We start from the raw sequence: 9051 nt of genomic DNA on the forward strand, positions 1-9051 counted from the left end.
AGAAAAGTGCCGGTCAGAGGTCTTCTTTGTTATTTATTGAGCTTTAAAACCAATTGATAACGACTCTGTTCTCTGTACAATAATATAATAATATTTAATAAACGGTGACTGCCTCTTTTCCTCCCCCTCTTCTGACAGCCCAGCAGCAGCAGGAGACGTGGGGAGAGGGAGGCGGGCTATTTCATCGTTATCAGAAAATGATCATATAGGGCACACACGGAGCCGTTAGACCCTCAGAGCGTTGCGTATGCCGGTCTACCCACCTTGGGACCGGTTACCGTAGTCGTTTAGTTCCCCCCCCCACACACAGAGCGGAGCAAGGCAACAAAACTTAAAATAATAAGCAGCATTTTACGGCGCGCTATGCATGGGGCCGCCTTGTGGGGTTTCCCGACATGTCGTTTCAGTAAATGAAAGGGTGTTTCATGTTGTCGTTGCTGTGAACCTTCTTAATACCTTGGAAAATGCCGTTTAATACTTTTTAATACTTTTTAATAGCCTTAATTTTCGCTAAATTGATTTATCAACTTTTAATACTTTTTAAGACCCCGCGGACACCCTGACACACACACACACACACACACACACACACACACACACACACACACACACACACACACACACACACACACACACACACACACACACAGAAGAAGCATACATACAACTCTTTCAGTTACTCATGCACCCCTTAACCTACCGCCCCCGCACACACACACACACAGTCTTCTGTTCCTCTGCCTTACTGTGTGCACGTCCAGTGGCGGGCCAGAGCCTGTAATTGCTGCCTCTGTGGTGTGGACGGACAGGCGGACTGGGGATTGAAGATGACACGCACCCATTATTAGTGGACCAAGTGCTGTTTTTGCAATTACAGGGTTTGGCTGAGCACACTCTGGGATTCTCCATTCAGAAGCCATTTAATCTCCAACTGGCTGCACAGCTTCTGTTGGCCCTGGTATGATCAGCGCTGGGCTGGGCCTCTCACTTCTGATGCGGTTTGGATAGGATCATCGAATTAGGACTTCACTCATTGCAAGGTTTCTGCAAGTTTTAACAAGTTCCATTCTGGACTTTTGAAGAATTAAATGTAATATCCGTTCTTATTTTTACATCGTAAAGAAGTATAGCAGTAGTTTGAAGCAAAATGACTAAGAATGTAAATAATGTACTTCAATCACATGAACTTATTGATGTTTCATTTAAACAAAAAATGGATATCTTAAGTTATTATATGTTTGAAGCCCTTTCAGTGTTGATGTGGACAAAATGCTATCTTAAGTGGCTTAGACTTCCACCACTGTTGTGCAATTACCCCAAAGTGCAATAATATAACAAAGAAGACTACAACACCACTGTGAAACTTGTAAATTATTAGAATCTACTCCGAATGTAACTTGTATTTCATCTTTTATCAAATAGTGTTTTATTTGAATTTGTTTGCCTCTATCTTCACTTTTGCTGTAACTATGTAAATGTCCCCTGTGGGACGAATAAAGGTATTCAGATTCTGATCCAGTTAATGCGCTGGTCCAACTAGTTGCCGACTGCTGTGGTAGAAAGGTGCAGACTGATGGTGAACTATTGAGAGATTGCCACCCTTTGGAGAACACTTTTGATTACGCTTTGATTACTAAAATCCAAATGGTAACATCTTGTTTTGTTTTAGATAGCCTTTTTATGGGTTCTTCCTATGTCCTTAACTTTTAACATAGTATTCTCCATAAATGTCTTCGTCAACGTAGCCAGGTGAAGCAGAATTATATCAAAATCTAAAAATCGACATCTTCAGCAATAAGTGGTACCTGTAAAAGGATCATGCTAATGTTTGTGATTATAATCCGACATTAGATTTGTTATGTAATTGTTAATGTAATGTAAACAATCCTTTACTGAAGTTGTACATTCAGAAGAAGAGAGAAGAAGATGGCAGTCACTCGTGTATGTGTCAGTTATATATAAAGCTACAGCTGGGAGACTGTTAAAGGCATAACAAAAGTACTAAAGCTATAGTACAGTAAAGTACAATATATTGGTATCAGGGGAAAGTAGCTGGTCAGCACATATACTATGAAGCTGTCTATTCTCAGGTAGAGAAGTTCCCAGGAAGTCTAGACATACATATTAGTTCTGCCCAGCAGGTCAGTAAGAGAGTGGTCTCGGGGCCAGCCAGCCGCTCAGGCATGAGGAGGGTTTGAACCTCGCGGAGTCTATACAGTCCAGGCTGGGCTGAGGCTGCTGTGCCGGCAGTGGTTGCTGCGTACCTGCAGTCTGCCTGATGATAATTCAACATGGCAGCCCCGAGGGCAGAGCCCATACAACTTTCTCGGCCCTCACTGAGTAATTGGTGACCCCCTGAACCTGCCCTTCGTATAAGAAGGAGGAAGGGGAGGGGATAAGGGGAGACATGGGGCGGAGGGGGAGACAGGACAAGGGATAGTCAACAGAGACAGTGGAAAAGGGGGGACAGGGTCATAAAGAGGAAAGGAAGACAGAAGGCAGGAGAAGGAAAAATCAAGGCGACGCGAGCTGGGAGGAAAAGGTTAATCTCTTTTACTGTGGATAGTTTGAAAGTTCAACAGAGACAGAAAACGGCTGCAGCCCAGTTGTGTCCATCACACATTGGGGTCAAATGGGGAGCCCCTTCATCTCCATTCTGTCCTCTACTGCACGTACTATCAGCCCAGTTCAACCTATGTTAGACAAATTAAAAGTAGTATTCTCTCAGTATGAGCACCATTTAGTAGGAGAACCATTTGTTGTTTTAAAATAAATCGGTCAGGATCGTTATTGGGCTGACAAAACACAGGAACTCTTTACCAGTGGGTAGGTTTAAGATCAAACACAATTAAAGTTGGAAAACAATAAAATTGAACACATACAGTCTTGTGCCACGAGATGGCATTCAGTTATTGAGCATTTAACCTAGGACATACACTTTTGTTAGCCTTGACCGATTGCATTGAGTCACGTGTGGCTGCAATGGTCATATTTGAGTTAACATGTTATCAGTGTTTTCATCAGACTTAATTATGACAGAGAATTTAATTTTGAAATGGTTAGATACATTACATTTTTAACTAAGGCCCAATAGTGCAGGTGTCTAAAAAGTCAGCCAAAGTCTCAGGTAACTAAACTGGAACCTAATGGATAGTAGGTTATTCTGTCAATTCACAGTATTTCTACCCCACACAAAACCAGCTCTGCAATCATACAATAGTCTTGAGTGGCCAGGTGGCATTAACTCTTGCAAGTCATGAAAGGAGTCACATTTCTGATGTAAAAGCAGCATAAAAATCATCATAACAAATGTAAATAATGCTTTTGTTTAAAAACAAAACAAAAAAAATCCAGGAGGGGTTACCTTCCTTTTAAAATACTTGCTGTTGAATATACAGTAAATATAAATATATGATCTTGAATAAGTGGGTATTTGAAAACAACTGCCAATGCTCACCTAGAACTTATGAACAGGCAGAATAAACATTGCATTAAAAAATGATGAATGACTTATTATTACTGACTATTGAAATGGATAAACTGAACACCAATCAGCCAATGATATGTTGGGACCATTGCTTTGACACAGGCTGACATTTCAAACACTGACTGACTTTTAACAGCTACAATTAACACTGTGCAAAAGATGTGACTATGCAGTGCAGCCATATGGCAGTGAGATGCTCTTTGTCCTTAGAGCTTTTTATAAAGCTATCTATTCTTTACCCGAGGTGCTCCATGTTCCATATCTCTATCTTTATCTTTGGGCAGCACATATTAATCTGTTCCACCGCATTCATCGCTCCGGCCCTGTCTGTGTTGGTTTTTCTATGCAGTATGAATCCATTTGTCTCCACTGACGGAAAATAATTGCAAAGCAAACAAATCATCTCTGCCACATTGAGCAGGCCTCTACTCCTGGGGCAGAGCAGCTAGATAGCTACAGGAATGAAAGACAGACTGACACGGAGAGAAAGAGGGAGAGAAAGGAGGGAGAGGAAAAGAGAAGGATGGAGGAAGTTCAGAGCAAAGTGGTTTGGCATTTGCATTATATGTGCAGAGTGTTAAAACGGGTTATGTTAGAGAAACTGATGCAGTCAGAAGTGACTACATTGTGCATTAGGGAGGCTAGAGAGAGATAGGGGGAAATAGAGGGAGAGAGGGAGAGAGGGAGAGAGGGAGAGAGGGAGAGAGAGACCTCAGTAACAGTCTGCCAGATGGAAACTCACTCCAGGAACATAAGGAGGAGACATCTGGGAACACACTGCCTTGGAAAGAAGATAATTATAGCATGATTCAAAAATGGCCTTTTCAAAAAGAAAAGCGACGAATGCATCATAACTGTTAGCGTTTTTCTGGCTATAATATGAGTAACAGAGGTCATCTATAAAGGCAAGAAGTATTTCCTTAGAGATGTTGCTAAACCTTCATGAGACAATAAAGCGTGTTTAAATGGTATCTTATTTCTTTGGGATGTCCCATTGAAATAGATAGATAATAAATTCAACAGAGAATAACCAGCCCATTCCTACTGAGGATTCTGCTTGAGTGAAGGCTACAGTCATGAGTACACAATAGATGTTCATGGGAAAGGACTTCTGATTACAGGTAGACCTAGCTAAAACTTGTGTTTCAAAAAGGGTATGTAATGCCTGGCCACACGTTTCAAAGTAATGAGAAACAGCATATCACCTCTACTTCTGGAACAACATCATCGAAATATACACTCATTAATTTCAGAAAAAAACTAACTAATAACTTAACCCTCCTGTTGTCTTCGGGTCAAATGTATGTACAAATGATGTGCTACTTTCATAAATCATAACTTTTTTGTTTTACATTCGATTGCATTAAGGGTTACACAAGCATGAAACACACACACACACACACACACACACACACACACACACACACACACACACACACACACACACACACACACACACACACACACACACACACACACACACACACACACACACACACACACACACACACACACACACACACACACACACACACACACACACACACACACACACACACACACACACACACACACGATGTGTTCCCCCCACCTTATGTGCCCAATCCCCCCCCATGTGAATCACACCTGGCACACGCAATACATGTTCATTGTCTATTCTTTGTATATTTACTGCAGTTTTTCATGTATACCAGTAGCCTGATACAATATTTACAGTTTGAAAGGGTGTTAAATGAAATGTGGTGATGATTAATGGTTTTTGTGTTAATCTAATTGCAGTTAAAACAGGACCGGTCAAATTTGAGCACGAACACCAAAGTAAGGGGGAAACGAAGACAACACGAGGGTTAAAGCAACAGCTACAATTCCACCAAACTCTGATAACCAATACAAATAGCAGTGTTATCTCATAACTTCACAAGTCTGCCCTTTATACAATGGTCTCAATTCTGATTGGCTGCTGTCCAATAAGTCCCAATAATGCAATATAAGGCCTGGCTGCAAGTCTTAATACTTGGCCCAGCCCACTTCAAACCAGTACAAATCTCAAGTCTCAGATATAAACACAAATACAGAAATAGGTGAATCAACTAAACAGTTCAAATGTAGGTGGGAAGTTGTTCATAATCCCATTACTTGTAGAAAGAAGCAGATCAATAGGTTTTGAGGACCTTAAGGTATTGTACCCCAGAAATAAAACCAAAACAAAGCAGTTGTTGCAAAGCTCTTCATTCAGTCTTAGAATAAACAGACAATGTGTGTGCTGCTGATAATGACTGTGTTGTGTGTATGTAATACCTTGTTGAAGTCAAGGGGGGTGCATTTCTGTATTCAACATCACGTTCAGCATGGTTCCAGGCTTACTATTTTTCTAGAATAAAGGGTTAAAAATAAATGGTGAGAATTCAAGTTGTATCCAACATATGATTAGGTTTTCAAACTCTTCATTTTAATAACTTGCAGCAAACCTTTAGAATAGAAGAATCTCAATAATCTGGGTTTTCTTGCTCACACATGAAGTACACATGCTTCTGCTACAGACCCAAACATAACCTTTATTATGGACCTTATCGGCTTTTTAATGTTTCCATCATTTTGGCTGTGTTAATGCACAGAATATACATCTTGACAAGGGTGACAGGAAGTTTTGTTTTGTTTTGAGAGATCAACCTAAGCTCATATAATAAGTCTAAAACAAAAAATCCCAGGGAGCTTAGGGAGGACAACGTTCCCATTGAAATCCATTCAAACCAACATTTTTAATCTTAAAATAACGCGTTTGATTATATTTAGACATCAACTCATATTTGCCCTTTGGGAACAAAAACATGCAATTGTTCTTGTTTCCACTAGGGGCATTGCTTTTTGAAATGATATGTCTGAAGCAATGCTTCAAAATCATTTGCATATCCCGGAAAGTGAAAACAATTGAATTTAGTATACAGAAAAATAATTACATTTGGCAGTATGTAAATAAAATGGAATTTCAAAGGTTAACATTCTCACAATTAATACATATTTCTGTTGATAACTGTAGATTAAAAAACTAAACAATAACAATATTAACATATCGTTTTGAACTGTCTTAACAACTGGGAGTTTGTGTTTAATCACAATTTGGTTACATACTGTATCTTCTCATAGACTGTGAGAAATATTCAGAAATGTAACAATCTAAAAAGAAAAAGATATTTGTTACTGTAGTTTTGATCAGGACTGATGTTGGCCAAAATGAAAGAGGAAAATGTAATGAATATTTCATTATATGTCAGCTTGTTGACGAAGACATTTTTGTCCTCTAATGAACAGAGCACCTTTTTTTTAAAGTAAGGCACAAGGGTTATTGCTGGCTTTCAAAACGGCTTACCGGAGCTTTACAATGAATGACAGGATTAACCTTTCAGTTCATTAACATCTAGCTTATGTACAAGAACATTGTGACTTACAGCAGGATACTTTCATTACACAAATCAAGTGCACAACAGTTATGGGTGCATCCCACATTATACGTGTTGGACATCGGTTCACTCATACATCCTCTCATAAGATGTTTCTCTACCTAGTGCAGACTTGTATTAAACTCAACATCATCATAAAACCTGCTCTGAGCATACTGTATGTGACCAGTGTATGGGGTCAATAACTACTTTGGCTTCCATGTAAACTGCTTGACTTAAATAATATGGCGGCCTACACATGCCTCCATATAGTGCAGCTAATCATGGGATAGATTATAGATATGAATCGTGCTTTGGCTTCCATGTAAACTGCTTGACTTAAATAATATGGCGGCCTACACATGCCTCCATATAGTGCAGCTAATCATGGGATAGATTATAGATATGAAACGTGCTTTGGCTTAATATACTTACATGCATTAGTTCAAGCACAGGGCAGGGTGCTTTAGAAACGGTTAGCAGATGGATTGGATGGTGAGGTTAGGTGAGGTTAGGACAGGTTGCACGCGATCCAGTCTCCAGCAGATATTATTGATAGACTGCTGCACATTCTCAGCTCCAGCTGTGCCAATTGGGTAAGCTGTAGGATGCAGGTGGTGCAGCAGGATTATACTACATGGACCTAAATAAACAGATGCTAGTGCATCGAGTGCAACCATGGAATCATTGTATGTCTTTTATTATCATGACGCTGTGTATTAGTCATGGAGCACACAACTATGATCAATTATTTATATGCTTTATTATCTGCCATGCATAACATTTGTTTTTTTAGCATCTATAATTCCTTATGTGTATGCATTCAGCCTTGGGTATTTGGTAGTGACTGGTTGGTTTAGGTAGGTTAACAATAAGAATTGAAAATGTAGTTTTGATTCTGTGTATCATTCCTGCACATTTGGACTGCTCTCATGTAAGATGTAAATCATAGTTTTCCTTTTTCCTAACAAAAACCCTATATGGCATCCACCAGATCACTTTTGCTTAAGGCCGCAAAAAGAAAAATTATACTAAAACTGAAAAAAACTTAAATCACAACAATATGTGGCAGCATTCCCCAATCAGACAACACTGCCATTATTTGTTCAATTCAAATAGGGTTTTCACTTTTACTTGGATGTTGCCATGACATCAACACACTGAGTACCTCCTCACATGCTCAGGTGTATTAATATCCTGTTAAACCTAAATGGAACTGAGCCCTCGTTAATGTTATAAGTTAGACCTGGGCTTTTTTTCTATAGACAAGGACAAGATATTTGCTGTGAGAAATAAGTTCAGTAATTGTATCAGATATATAAAGCAAGAAGCTGTTGTCCGCTGTTAAATGTAGCCTACGTCACACGTTCGTAATAAACCTTCTAAACTAAATGTAGCCTAAGATGTGTAAAACAGAGGCCTGCTGGTTCTCGTGCTAGCCATATAAAATATTCAGAGCCTTTTTTACACTTTGAACGACAGGGAAATACATTAACTGTAGGAGAATTAAGGGTCCTTTAATAAGAAAGGCATAAAGCTGCTCAAGTTTATCGAACTTTCTTCATAAAACGTATGTGAGAGTAGCCTACCTTGGGGTTGACTGTGGAAGGAACAACTTCACCTAGCATGCTGCGTTTTAGCTTAGTGTTCTCGCTTTAGAAAGGTTGTGTGAAATGTTGCGACTAGTTAATAAAATGTATTTATTTTTGACTTATTTTGCCGACAGTGACCGTTAATATAAAAACTCGACTTCAAAGCAAACACTGGTGGCAATCACAACAACTCCGACACACCTGCGCAGCGATACTGTGAGGGCGCAAGGATACAGCTTGCGCCCGGGCAGTAACCCTATATGTAAAATTGTGGTGTCCTTCCGCTAGATAATTTCGGAAGAATAAAAACAAGATCCTGACATATAATTGTATTTACTGGTCATTTCTGAGAACTACGTCAACCTTTCACTTTGAACCAGGCCTGCAGACTGTATATAAACTCGTTGAACTGATTCTCCCTGTTGGCTTGTGTAAAAAAAACTACCTCAATGCCTTTGTGGATAGAAACATGAAATCATGAATGAATGAAGAGTACAAATGTCCCCCACCATGTAATCAGACGACTCATAATTGA

At 39.6% G+C, this 9051-nt stretch overlaps 1 long non-coding RNA gene across 1 annotated transcript; it reads right to left on the minus strand.

Annotated features, from left to right (window-relative positions):
- Nucleotides 1-2405: 2405 nt before the first annotated feature.
- LOC307020436 lies at nt 2406-8725 on the minus strand. Its single transcript, XR_013802893.1, has 4 exons — nt 8514-8725; nt 7360-7525; nt 5786-5858; nt 2406-2693 (listed from the first exon to the last, which is right to left on the minus strand). It is a non-coding gene; the product is annotated as an uncharacterized lncRNA (long non-coding RNA).
- Between the last annotated feature and the right edge of the window lie 326 nt (nt 8726-9051).

The sequence above is a fragment of the Notothenia rossii genome (assembly GCF_949606895.1).
Source record: "Notothenia rossii genome assembly, chromosome: 1".
Taxonomy (NCBI): Eukaryota; Metazoa; Chordata; class Actinopteri; order Perciformes; family Nototheniidae; genus Notothenia; species Notothenia rossii.